Raw genomic sequence first — 14,448 nt, forward strand, 5'->3', positions numbered from 1 at the left:
TCCGACATCTAACGGAACGGCCTCATATCTAAAGGGGGCAATCTGCATTTTAAAGGGACATGGACATTTTAACGGGTATATCTGCAAATAAAGAGATTTAAACAGACGAGATTCCATTTCAAAGGGATGTGGCACATTCAAAGGGATATCTTAATATGTAAAGTGACGCAGTTATATCTAAATGAATCTACATTTCGAAGAGACGTTGCCCTGTTTATAAGCAGAGACAATAGTTGTGAATTCTGTCTGTGTCCCAATGTTGAGTCAAACTGACAATTTTCTTAGAAAAGCTCTGCACTTAAATTACATTCTTCAGAAGGTAATTTACACATTAGAGTGTAGGTTAGGGAGGATTGGCCGTGCTAAGTTACCCATAGTGACCAGGGATGTACAGGTTAGGGTGGATTGGCCATGGGAAATACGGAGTAAGGGGTTGGGTATGGGTGGGATACTGTTCAGAGGGCCAGAGTGAAATAGATGGGCTGAATGGCCTGCTTCCACATTGTCGGAATTCGAGACCCTCCCCACAAAGGGGCATTTTATCTGCATCTATCCTGTCAAGTCCCTTTCAGAATTTGACTGGTTTCAATAGAGGTATACAGCACAGAAACAGACACTTCGGTCCAATTCGTTCATGCCCACCAGGATTCCAAACTAAACCAGTCCCACTTGCCTGCATTTGGCCCATTTCCCTCTAAACCTTTCTATTCATCTACCCATCCAAATGCTGTTTCAATGTTGTAACTCTACCTGCATCTATCACAATGTTGTAACTGTACCTGCAACTACCACATCCTCAGTAAGTTCATTCCACATGCAAATCACCCTTTTTCAAAATGTTGCCCCTCCAGTTCCTTTTAAATCTCTCTCCTCACATTTAAAAAAAATGCCCCCCGAGTTTTGAGCTCCCCGCCGCGAAGCAAGAGCCATTTGCTATTCATCTTACCTCCATTCATGATTTTATCAATCTCAATGAGGTCACCCCACCAACCTCCTCTGCTCCAGTGAATAAAGTCCCAGCCTCTCCTTGTAACTCAAACCTTCCAGTCCTTACAACATCCTGGTAAATCTTTATTAAACACTCACTAATAGTATTCTTCCTATTACAGTGCCACCAGAACTGTACTCAGTACTCTGAAAGTGGCCTCACCAACATCCTGTACAACCTCAACATGATGTCCCAACCCCTATACTCAGTGGTGTGAACAATGAAGGCAATGTTGCGAGATGCCGTCTGAAAACCATTCTGTCTAGCAGTGATGCAACTTCCAAAGAACTATGTATCTGAACACCCCCCCACAAACATGTCTGTCTGTTCTACAACACGACTCATGGCCCAACCATTATCTGTACAAACCCTTGCCTTTATTAAGCGTCTCTCTCACACACATACTCTATCTCAGACAGACAGACACACACCCCTCAACACTCTCTCACACTCGCAGCCTCATACTCCATCACACTCTCACTTTCCCAAGCATGCACACACAAGCTTCTGTGCACTCTCACACACAAACTCAAATGCACACACACTCACTTTCTCATGCACACACTACTCTTTGGGGTGAAATTGTATTGGCAGAATTATATTTGCAGATACATTCAATTTTGTTCAAAAAGCACACAATCTGCAGGCAGTCAATGCATGTAATATTCTACAAATTCCGACTTTGGAAACAGAACCGGTCTGATTCAAGATTGTAATACTGACAGACTCAAATCTCACACCTTTAATGCATTGTCTGAGCGGAGTTTTTTTTAATATAAAACCTTAAGTCATCTCAAGAACATTGTTACATATTAATGAACCAAAACCCGCACCCATTCTAAGAGATGAAGACAATCTGAGTTTGTTCGATTATTCTATCAGTTGCATGACACTTGATCTTTTGATACAAGTTCTGTGTCTTATGATGCTGTTCCATGAGGCTTATGTGTTGACGAGGCAAGATGGTACAGATGAGGCGATGGAGAATTATAGATCACCGAGGAAGGATTTAAAGAGAGTGTGGACTCGATGGGCCGAGTGGTCTGCTCCCACTCTGTGGGGATTCTCTGAAGCGAATGGATATGAGCAAACGGTGCAGGACAACGCAGGCGCAGTGCGTGCGCCCGGCTTGGCCACGCCCACCCGCTCCTTTCGTGACGTCACAACGCGGAAGTGACAATGAATGAAAATCCCTCCGTCTGGGAAAATCTGTTCACTTGTAGCAACGGGAGTGAATCCAGCGAGGGAGCAGATCCTGTCAACTCAGGTATAGGACTTAATTACCAGGTGAGGAGGACAGATTGGGAGGAGTACATATCTTTTCTGTTTTCCTTTTCAAAATGCACCCGATTTCCACAAGTAAATGCAACAGCACATGCAGCTTCAAGCTGGCTGTGCATCCTGTGTTCTTCTTCTGCCTTGGCTCCAGCACTTTTGGCTTCCTTTCCCTTCTCCACTGCCCCCCGGTGTTGATACCTCAATGTTTTCCCGGTTGTCGTTTGTGGGTTTTGAAAACTTTCCCAATCGTCTGAGTACAGAATTTGGGAGATTACGTTGTAGCTGTCCACGACATTGGTTACAAATGTGTTGCTGGTCAAAGCACAGCAGGCCAGGCAGCATCTCAGGAATAGAGAATTCGACGTTTCGAGCATAAGCCCTTCATCAGGAATAAGAGAGAGAGAGCCAAGCAGGCTAAGATAAAAGGTAGGGAGGAGGGACTAGGGGGAGGGGCGATGGAGGTGGGATAGGTGGAAGGAGGTCAAGGTGAGGGTGATAGGCCGGAGTGGGGTGGGGGCGGAGAGGTCAGGAAGAGGATTGCAGGTTAGGAGGGCGGTGCTGAGTTGAGGGAACCGACTGAGACAAGGTGGGGGGAGGGGAAATGAGGAAACTGGAGAAATCTGAATTCATACCTTGTGGTTGGAGGGTTCCCAGGCGGAAGATGAGGCGCTCCTCCTCCAGCCGTCGTGTAGTTGTGTTCTGCCGGTGGAGGAGTCCAAGGACCTGCATGTCCTCGGTGGAGTGGGAGGGAGAGTTAAAGTGTTGAGCCACGGGGTGATTGGGTTGGTTGGTTGGTTCGGGCGGCCCGGAGGTGTGCTCTGAAGCGTTCCGCAAGTAAGCGGCCTGTCTCACCAATATAGAGGAGGCCACATCGGGTGCAGCGGATGCAATAGATGATGTGTGTGGAGGTACAGGTGAACTTGTGGCGGATATGGAAGGATCCCACCTCCATCGCCCCTCCCCCTAGTCCCTCCTCCCTACCTTTTATCTTAGCCTGCTTGGCTCTCTCTCTCTTATTCCTGATGAAGGGCTTATGCTCGAAACGTCGAATTCTCTATTCCTGAGATGCTGCCTGGCCTGCTGTGCTTTGACCAGCAACACATTTGCAGCTGTGATCTCCAGCATCTGCAGACCTCATTTTTTACACGACATTGGTTAGGCCACATTTGGAATATTGTGTGCAGTACTGGTCTCTCTGCTGTAGGAAGGATGTCATGGATGTTGTGAAACTTGAAAGGGTTCAGAAAAGATTGGCAAGAATGTTGTCAGGGTTTGAGCTGAACAGGATGGGGCTGTTTTCCCTTGAGTACCAGAGGCTGAGGGGTGACCCTACAGATTACTATAAAATCATGAGTGGCATGGATAGGATAAATAGACAAGGCATTTCCCTGGAATGGGGGAGTCCAGAACTAGAGGGTAATAGGTTTAGGGTTGGGGGAGATTTAAAAGGGCCCTAAGGGGCTACTCTTATATTCAGAGGGTGGTGTATGTAAGGAATGAGGTGCCAGAGGAAGTGGTGGAGGCTGGTACAATTACAGCATTTAAAAGGCATCTCGCTGGGTATATGAATAGAAAGGGTTTAGAGGGATGTGGGCCATGTGCTGTCAAATGGGACTAGATTGATTTAGGATATCTGATTGGCATGGATGAGTTGGACCGAAGGGACGATTTCTGTGCTGTACATCTGGTAGACAATGGTCCTCAAAATTCTGTTCCCATTAGGCTCTCCCTTAGCTCTATTGCACATGATAGCCAACCCAATTTAGTCCCAGCTGCCAGCACCCGGCCCATATAGGGGCCAAGTGATGGCAAACGTGACTAGATTAATTTAGGATATCTGGTCAACTCGGACAGATTGAGCTAAAGGGTCTGATTCTGTGCTGTGTGACTCTAATTGTCTTCAGTGAAAGCAGAAGTGTGGTTGTGAAGGCTGGACTTTCAGAGCATGTTTTGCCCTGACTGGAAGCAGCTGAAAATGTGTTGCTGGAAAAGTGCAGGAGGTCAGGCAGCATCCAAGGAGCAGGAGAATCGACATTTCAAGCGTGAGCCCTGCAGTCCTCCCTTTCTCCTGACTGGGAGCAGAAGAGTTTGACTGAAGTGTATTGGTGTTAATGCCTTGATGTCTCATTTTGCTCCCACCTTCCTGGGGTCGTTAACCATTTTGTGTCTGGTCCTTCCTCAAGAAGCTGCATTGCAGGTTCACCCTGAATTGACTTTTTTTTGCTTCCCAAAATCAGACCTGCTCACTCTTAACAGTATCCCAGTGTGGTGAAAGATATTAACTTTCAGGTGGAGGCATCAAAAATTCAGAGAGATGTCAGTCTTGAAGTTTTTGCTTTTTCTGTCCCTGTAAGATCCTGAATCAGCACCTTCAGGGGAATTAGTTAGAGCGGAGTGAGAACAGAGGGAGAGAGTGGGATGGTGCTTTCAATTTTGTGGAACAGCAAAAGAATATTCCACAGAAAGTAGAATTGCTTGTTCTGAATTTCTACCCTGCACTGATAGTGATGACTTTTGTAATCTTTTTGCAGAGTATTTGAAAATCTGAAGACCTGAAGTTTCAAAATCAGCAGATGAAGGGCTTATGTCTGAAACGTTGACTCTCCTGCTCCTCGGATGCTGCCTGACCTGCTGTTTTTCCAGCGCCACATTTTTTGACTGATTCTCCAGCGTCTGCAGTCCTCACTTTGATGTCAATGTCTGACAGTCACTCAATCCATCGGGACCACAACAATTTTTGACTGTGTGATTTCTGTGAGAGGGATCAACGCTTTTTGGTTCCTGTTTTGAGGACGTTTTCAGCATCAGGTGGGACTGGGCGAGAGACCCCACTGTTGCAGCGCAGTGTGTGTGGAGCCTGAAACAGTTATACGGCCTGGGAAGGGGATTTCACGGCAGGGAGGGGCTCTACACGTGTTTGTGTGCAGCTGAAGCTGTTGCCATGGAGAAAGCTGAGGAATCCCGCCCTGTGGAGAAACCGTGGAAGTGTGGTGACTGTGGGAAAGGCTTCCGTGTCCCCTCTGCCCCGGAGACTCATCGGCGCAGTCGCACCGGGGAGAGGCCATTCCCCTGCACCGAGTGCGGGAAGGCCTTCAGACATTCCTCCCACCTGCTGGCCCACCAGCGGGTCCACACTGGGGAAAGGCCCTTCAGCTGCCCAGAGTGCGGAAAGGCCTTTACCAACACCTCCTCCCTGATGAGGCACGAGCGGATCCACACTGGGGAAAAGCCCATCAGCTGCCCCGAGTGCGGGAAGGCCTTCAGGTATTCCTCCAACCTGCAGAGCCACCGGCGCGTCCACACAGGGCAGAGGCCCTTCAGCTGCCCCGAGTGTGGGATGGCGTTTACCCACGTCTCTGCCCTGCGGTGCCACCAGCGGATCCATACAGGGGAGAGACCCTTCAGTTGCCCCGAGTGTGGGAAGGCCTTTACCCACGTCTCTGCCCTGCGGTGCCACCAGCGTGTCCACACCGGGGAGAGGCCCTTTAGCTGCTCTCAGTGCGGGAAGGCCTTCAGCGATTCCTCCCACCTGCTGACCCACCAGCGGGTCCACACGGGGGAGAGACCGTACACCTGCTCTCAGTGTGGGAAGAGCTTCACCTGCTCCTCCAACCTCACAGCCACCAGCGGATCCACACGGGGGAGAGGCCCTTCAGCTGCCCCGAGTGTGGGAAGGCCTTTCGCGATTCCTCCATCCTGCTGAGGCACCAGCGGATCCACACCAGGGAGAGGCCGTTCATCTGCTCTCAGTGCGGGAAGGGCTTCACCTACTCCTCCCAACTGCGGAGGCACCAGCGAGTTCACGTGCCTTCACAGGGGGATTGAAGGAGTGACAGCGAGACCCATTATCGATTGGACTATCAACCCGGTTCCGGGGACTCCCGGGTTTGAATCCCGCCACGACAGATGGCAGAATTGGTATTCGGTCAGAAATGTGGAGTTCGGAATCTAACGATGAGACCGTTTCAGGGAGGGGGTGGTGCAGGGGAGAAAGCCCCCATCTGATTCCCTCTCTCCCTTGTTAGGGAAGGGAACCGCCATTGTGGGAAAGGATACACTCAGTCGTTCCAGCTGCATCCTTTACCCGGTCTGGCCTACACGTGACTCCAGACCCACAGCAGTCTGGTTGACTCTACACTGCCCCTTCCTGGCAAAGGAGCGGGGAGAAACTTACTTGGAGACAGGGTATGGGTTGAAATTGCTGAGTGAGGCAATACTTCCTTCGGGTTATGGCTGTACCAAGGATTCAATTACAAAGGGACAACTTGGTGCTGATCAATAGTAAAGACAGTGAGGGGGGGCACAGGGGAGGTGTGGTGTGTGGACTTTCACCTTGAGCTGTTAAAAAAGCAACTACTTTTTGCTGGGGGGATCTGAAGCTGTAACAAAGTTGGGTTGCAATAAAGGTTACCTGAACTTACCACCAGGCTCAGACTCTCATTGAAAGCTTTGAGCTCCAAGAGGTTTTTGTTTTAAAGCTGCTCATTTCTTTCAGCCTCTTGCACTAAGTTTAGAACATAGAACAATCCAGCGCAGAACAGGCCCTTCGACCCTCGATGTTGCGTTGACCTGTGAACTATTCTCAGCTCATTCCCCGACACTATCCCAAAATCATCCATGCGCATTATCTAAGGATTGTTTAAATCTCCCTAATGTGACTGAGTTGACTACCTTAGCAGGTAGGGCATTCCACGCCCTTACCACTCTCTGGGTAAAGAACTTGCCTGTGACATCTGTCTTAAAGCTCTCGCCCCTCAATTTGTAGTTATGCCCTCTCGTACAAGCTGACATCATCATCCTAGGAAAAAGCCTTTCTCTGTCTACCCTATCTAATCCTCTGATCATCTTTAATGTCTCTATCAAATCCCCCCTTAGCCTTCTTCTTTCCAATAAGAACAGATACAAGTGTCTCAGCCTTTCCTCATAAGACCCTCCCTCCAGACCAGGCAACAACCTGGTAAATCTCCACTGCACTTTTTCCAATGCTTCCCACATCCTTCCTGAAATATGGGGACCAGAACTATGCACAATATTCCAAGGGTGGCTGCACCAGTGTTTTGTATAGTTGCAGCATGATATTGCGGTTCCGGAACTCAATCCCTCTACGAATGAAACCTAACATACCGTATGCGTTCTTAACAGCACTATCCACCTGGGTGGCAATTTTCAGGAATCTATGCATGTGGACTCCAAGATCACTGCCTTCCTGTTATTATTCCCAAAATGAATCACCTCACATATAGCTGCATTGAACTCCATTTGCCACCTCTCAGCCCAATTCTGCAGTTTATCCAAGTCCCCGTGCAACCTGTAACATTCTTCCAAACTGTCCAGTACTCCACCGACTTTAGTGTTGTCTGCAAATTTACTAATCCATCCACCTATGCCTGCGTCTAAGTCATTTATAAAAATGACAAACCGCAGTAGTCCCAAAACAGATCCTTGTGGCACACCACGAGTAACCGGACTCCAGGCTGAATATTTTCCATAAACCACCACTCGCTGCCTTCTTTCAGAAAGCCAGTTTCTAATACAAACTGCTAAATCACCCTCAATCCCATGCCTCTGCATTTTCTCCAACAGCCTGCCATGTGCAACCTAATCAAAGGCTTTACTGAGGTCCATGTAAACCACGTCAACTGCCCTACCCTCATCTACATGCTTGGTCACCTTCTCAAAAAACTCAGGGGTTTGTGAGACATGACCTGCCATTGATGAAACCATGTTGACTATCTGAAATCAAATTGTTGCTTGCTAGATGATTATAAATCCTATCTCTAATATTCCTTTCCAAAAGCTTTCCTTCAACCGAAGTAAGGCTCACTGGTCTATACTTACCTGGGTCATCTCTGCTGCCCTTCTTGAACAAGGGCACAACATTTGCAATCCTCCACTCTGGTACTAAACCCGTAGACAATGACGACTCAAATACCAAAGCCAAAGGCTCTGCTATCTCCTCCCTCGCTTCCCAGAGAATCCTCGGATAAATCCCATCCGGCCCAGAGCACTTGTCTACTTTCACTCCTTCTAGAATTGATAATACCTGTGTGCAACTAACCTCGATCCTTTTCAGTCTAATATCTTGTACCTCATTCTTTTCCTCTCCAATATTCTCCTTTTCCTGAGTGAAGACCGATGAGAGATATTCATTAGCACCTCTCCAAGCTCCACAGGGCCCACATTCACTTTCCCACTTCTGTCTTTGATTGACCCTATTCCTACCCTAATCATCCTTTTATTCCTCAGATACCTAGAGCAAGCTTTAGGGTTCTCCTTTATTCTATGTGTTAAAGACTGCTCATGTCCTCTCTTTGCTCTTAACTCTCTCTTTAAATCCCTCCTCGGTGATCTGGAACTCTCCATCGTCTCATCTGAACCATCTTGCCTCATCAACACATCAGCCTCCTTCTTCTTTGTAACAAGAGATGCAATTTCTGTTGTAAACCACGGTTCCCTTACCTTATCACTTCCTCCCTGCCTGACAGGGACATACCGATCAAGGACACGCAATATCTGTTCCTTAAACCAGCTCCACATTTCAATTGTCCCCATTCCCTGCATTTTGCTACCTTATTCTATGCATCCTAAGTCTTGCCTAATTGCATTATAATTGCCCCTGCCCCATCGATAACTCTTGACCTTTGGCATGGTCGTATCCCTTTACATCGCTAAATGAAACCTAACTGAATTATTGTCACTCTCTCCAAAGTGCTCACCTACCACTAAATCAAACACCTGGCCTGGTTCATTACCAAGCACCAGATCCAGTGTGACCTCCCCTCTTGTCGGCCCTTCGACATACTGTGTCAGAAAACCCTCCTGCACACACTGGACAAAAACTGATCCGTATGACGTACTAGAGTGAAAGCATTTCCAGTCAATGTTTGGGAAGTTAAAGTCCCCCAAAATGACCACCCTGTTCCTTTCATTCCTACCCAGAATACTTTTGCTAATCCTCTCTTCCACCTCCCTGGAACTCTACGGAGGCCTATTTTAAAAAAAAAACTCCAAGCAGTGTGACCTCTCCTCTCCTGTTTCTAACCTCAGCCCACATTACCTCAGTAGACGAGTCCTCATCAAAAGTTCTGTCAGCCACCGTTATACTATCCTTGACTAACAAGGCCATGCCTCTCCCTCTTTTACTGCCTTGCCTGTTCTTAATGAAAGATCAAAACCCTGGTACCTGCAACATCCATTCCTCACCCTGCTCTATCCGTGTCTCCGAAATGGCCACAACATCCAAGTCCCAGGTACTTAGCCGTGCTGTAAGCTCACCGACCTTATTGCAGATACTCTGGCGTTGAAGTAGACACACTTCAAACCACTTCGCTGTCTGCCAGCACATTCCTGTGACCCTGAAATCCTGTCCCTGTCCTCCCTACTCTCATCCTCCTGGGCACTGCAGCTACACCCCCGGTTCCCATCCCCCTGCTGAGCTAGTTTAAACCCACCCGAATAGCACCAGCAAATTTCCCACCCAGGATATTAGTACCCCTCTGGTTTAAGTGAAGACTGTCCTGTTTGTACAAGACCCACCCTCCCCAGAATGAGCCCCAATTATCCAAAAGTTTGAAACCCTCCCTCCTGCACCATCCTTGCAGCCACGTGTTCAGCTGATATCTCTCCCTATTCCTTGACTCGCTATCACGTGGCACGGTTAACAAACCAGAGATAACCAATCTGTTTGTTTTAGCCCTCAGCTTCCACCCTACCTCCCTGAAATCCTGCCTTACATCCCTATCCCGCTTTCTACCCTATGTCGTTGGTACCTACATGGACCATGTCTTGGGGTTGGACACTCTCTCCCTTCAGGACCCCAAAGAAATGATCTGAGACATCATGCACCCTGCCACCTGGGAGGCAACACACCAACCGTGAGTCTTGTTCGTTCCCAACAAACCCTCTACCTGACCCTCTAACTATCAAGTCCCCAATGACTAACACTTTTCTCCTTTACCTCCTTCCCTTCTGGTGCAACAGGGACAGGCTCTGTGCCAGCGACCTCAGTCCCAGTGCATACCCCCGGTAGGTCGTTTTCCCCCCTCAACAGTACCCACTGACTTATACAGCAGGAAGGAAATAAAAATAAATCGTCCCTCCTCTCCAAGGAACTTCTGCTCTCTGACTTCAAATTTAAAATCTCAAATCAGTGACTCCCCGCTCCTGGGTTGCTGCTGCTGAAAAATAGAAAATGTCACCTTTTTTTGTGGTTAGCACTGCTGCCTCACAGCGCCAGAGCCCCGGGTTCAATTCATTCCCCCACATCTGCGTGGGTATCCTCCCACAGTCCAAAGACGTGCGGGTTAGGGTGATTGGCCACGATAAATTGCCCCGTAATGTTAGGTGACAGGGAATGGGGCTGGGTGTTTTGCTCTTCGGCGGGTCGGTGTGGACCTGTTGGGCCGAAGGGCCTGTTTCCACACTGTGGGGAATCTGCTCTAAAGTTCTGGAATTTATATATTGATGAACTGAAACCTGCAACCCATTCCAAAAGATGAAGGACTCAGTAGCAGTCCAGGTTTGTTCGAAATATTGCATCGGTTGCATGACACTGTGATCTTTTGCTATTAATTCTGTGTCTTATGATCCTGCAGCACAGCTCCCCGCAGAAGGAGCAGCGCTGCAGAAGCTAGTGCTTCCAAATACACCTGGGTGGGCGGGGTTTACGGAGAGGCGGGTTTTAGCGGGAGGGCGTGCTCATTGGCGGGGCATGTCTCGTGAGAGGGTCGCGAGTTAGTAGGCGGGGCGAGGCTCAGCGGTAGAGCGGCGCGTCGATCCTGGAGGCGACGGCTTTGTGGGCGGTTGCGCGTGGGGGAAGAGGGCGTGGTTTAGACATCGCGCGTGGAACGCGGCGAAGGGGCGGGGATTGGTGCGAGGGGGAAAGAGGTTTGGTTCCAAGAGGCGGGACTTGCCCCCACGCTTATTTCCGTCACGACGCATGACCCCGCCCCCACGTCGAGCAACGTCACCACATCTAACTCCGCCCCTACTTCGATCTCTGTCCCCGCCCCCAGCTCCAGCTCCAGCTCCAGTCCCACACCAGGTCCTAGCTCCCAGCCTTGCCGGATTTTCACCATCCCTCCAGATCTCCCCCTCTCTGAGGATGAAAGATCAGTCCTCAGCAGGGGCCTCACCTTCGTTCCCCTACGCCCTCGGATTAATGAGTTCAACACGCGGCGAGATATTGAACAATTCTTCCGCCGCCTTCGCCTCCGTGCCTACTTTCACAACCAAGACTCCCGCCCACCCTCTGACGACCCCTTCTCCCGCCTCCAACACACCCCATCCACCTGGACACCCCGTGCAGGCCTCCTACCCGCCCTCGACCTCTTTATAGCCAACTGCCGCCGTGACATCAACCGACTCAACCTGTCCACCCCTCTCACCCACTCCAACCTCTCACCCTCAGAACGTGCAGCCCTCCACTCCCTCCGCTCCAATCCCAACCTCACCATCAAACCCGCAGACAAGGGAGGCGCGGTGGTAGTTTGGCGCACTGACCTGTACACCGCTGAAGCCAAACGCCAGCTCGCGGACGCCTCCTCTTATCGCCCCCTTGACCACGACCCCACCTCCCACCACCAAACCATCATCTCACAGACCATCCAGGACCTCATCACCTCAGGGGATCTCCCATCCACCGCCTCCAACCTCATAGTCCCACAACCCCGCACCGCCCGTTTCTACCTCCTGCCCAAAATCCACAAACCTGCCTGCCCCGGCCGACCCATTGTCTCAGCCTGCTCCTGCCCCACCGAACTCATCTCCCAATACCTCGACACGGTCCTGTCCCCTTTAGTCCAAGAACTCCCCACCTACGTTCGGGACACCACCCACGCCCTCCACCTCCTCCAGGATTTTCGCTTCCCCGGTCCCCAACGCCTTATTTTCACTATGGACATCCAGTCCCTGTACACCTCCATCCCCCATCACGAAGGACTCAAAGCCCTCCGCTTCTTCCTTTCCCGCCGCACTAACCAGTACCCTTCCACTGACACCCTCCTTCGACTGACTGAACTGGTCCTCACCCTGAATAACTTCTCTTTTCAATCCTCCCACTTCCTCCAACCTAAAGGAGTTGCCATGGGCACCCGCATGGGCCCCAGCTATGCCTGCCTCTTTGTAGGATATGTGGAACAGTCCATCTTCCGCAACTACACTGGCACCACCCCCCACCTTTTCCTCCGCTACATCGATGACTGTATCGGCGCTGCCTCGTGCTCCCACGAGGAGGTTGAACAGTTCATCAACTTTACTAACACCTTCCATCCCGACCTGAAATTCACCTGGACTGTCTCAGACTCCTCCCTCCCCTTCCTAGACCTTTCCATTTCTATCTCGGGCGACCGACTCAACACAGACATCTATTATAAACCGACTGACTCCCACAGCTACCTGGACTACACCTCCTCCCACCCTGCCCCCTGTAAAAACGCCATCCCATATTCCCAATTCCTTCGTCTCCGCCGCATCTGCTCCCAGGAGGACCAATTCCAACACCGCACAACCCAGATGGCCTCCTTCTTCAAGGACCGCAGATTCCCCCCAGACGTGATCGACGATGCCCTCCACCGCATCTCCTCCACTTCCCGCTCCTCCGCCCTTGAGCCCCGCTCCTCCAACCGCCACCAAGACAGAACCCCACTGGTTCTCACCTACCACCCCACCAACCTGCGCATACAACGTATTATCCGCCGCCATTTCCGCCACCTCCAAACGGACCCCACCACCAAGGATATATTTCCCTCCCCTCCCCTATCAGCGTTCCGCAAGGACCACTCCCTTCGTGACTCCCTTGTCAGATCCACACCCCCCACCAACCCAACCTCCACCCCCGGCACCTTCCCCTGCAACCGCAGGAAATGTAAAACTTGCGCCCACACCTCCACACTCACTTCCCTCCAAGGCCCCAAGGGATCCTTCCATATCCGCCACAAGTTCACCTGTACCTCCACACACATCATCTATTGCATCCGCTGCACCCGATGTGGCCTCCTCTATATTGGTGAGACAGGCCGCTTACTTGCGGAACGCTTCAGAGAACACCTCTGGGCCGCCCGAACCAACCAACCCAATCACCCCGTGGCTCAACACTTTAACTCCCCCTCCCACTCCACCGAGGACATGCAGGTCCTTGGACTCCTCCACCGGCAGAACACAACTACACGACGGCTGGAGGAGCGCCTCATCTTCCGCCTGGGAACCCTCCAACCACAAGGTATGAATTCAGATTTCTCCAGCTTCCTCATTTCCCCTCCCCCCACCTTGTCTCAGTCGGTTCCCTCAACTCAGCACCGCCCTCCTAACCTGCAATCCTCTTCCTGACCTCTCCGCCCCCACCCCACTCCGGCCTATCACCCTCACCTTGACCTCCTTCCACCTATCCCACCTCCATCGCCCCTCCCCCTAGTCCCTCCTCCCTACCTTTTATCTCAGCCGGCTTGGCTCTCTCTCTCTTATTCCTGATGAAGGGCTTATGCTCGAAACGTCGAATTCTCTATTCCTGAGATGCTGCCTGGCCTGCTGTGCTTTGACCAGCAACACATTTGCAGCTGTGATCTCCAGCATCTGCAGACCTCATTTTTTACTCGAAGGGGCGGGGTTTACGTCCACTGTTCGGAAGGGCGGGGTTTACGAGCAGCCTTCCGAAGGGGTGGGGTTTACGTGTTTCATTGGCGCCGGAGGGGGCGTGGCCATCCCGAAGACGGAACTGTGTCCGCGGCCTATTGCCTCCGCTGGAGTCTCGGCTGCAGCAAGTAAGGTAAAGCTTTATCAATATTTCCTTTTACAGAGTTTGTATTCAATAACCAGTAATGGCTACTCAATATCATCATAAGGTCCCAAAATGCCATTCATTTCAATCCATTGCAGATAAACACTAAGAGTTAATTTTCTACGGGATTCAACAGCCTCAGCACTAAAATGGTCTCACAAGGGAACGGCTGTGAATGTTATTACTTGGTGTCCTGTTCACACAGATTCACCGATGCTGAGACAAACCTTCTTAATTGCCTTACAGTATCCTGTTATCACTTGGTGAGCCCAGGTGTCCCTATCTTTAAGTTCTCTCCTCTTTCTGAGCCTTCCTGCCTGTTTATTTTCTAGTGCAGTAAATGTATTCAATAATTCAGCATTACATTATAGTCTGAATGTTTAATGACAAGTTTTAAGGCTGGAGACTT

At 50.3% G+C, this 14,448-nt stretch overlaps 1 pseudogene; it reads left to right on the plus strand.

Moving 5' to 3' along the window:
- The first annotated feature begins 5,027 nt into the window (after positions 1-5,027).
- The window catches only part of LOC132809410 (zinc finger protein 850-like), a 63,222-nt pseudogene continuing 53,801 nt past the window's right edge, over positions 5,028-14,448 (plus strand).

Source organism: Hemiscyllium ocellatum, unplaced genomic scaffold (genome assembly GCF_020745735.1).
Source record: "Hemiscyllium ocellatum isolate sHemOce1 unplaced genomic scaffold, sHemOce1.pat.X.cur. scaffold_1181_pat_ctg1, whole genome shotgun sequence".
Classification (NCBI taxonomy): Eukaryota; Metazoa; Chordata; class Chondrichthyes; order Orectolobiformes; family Hemiscylliidae; genus Hemiscyllium; species Hemiscyllium ocellatum.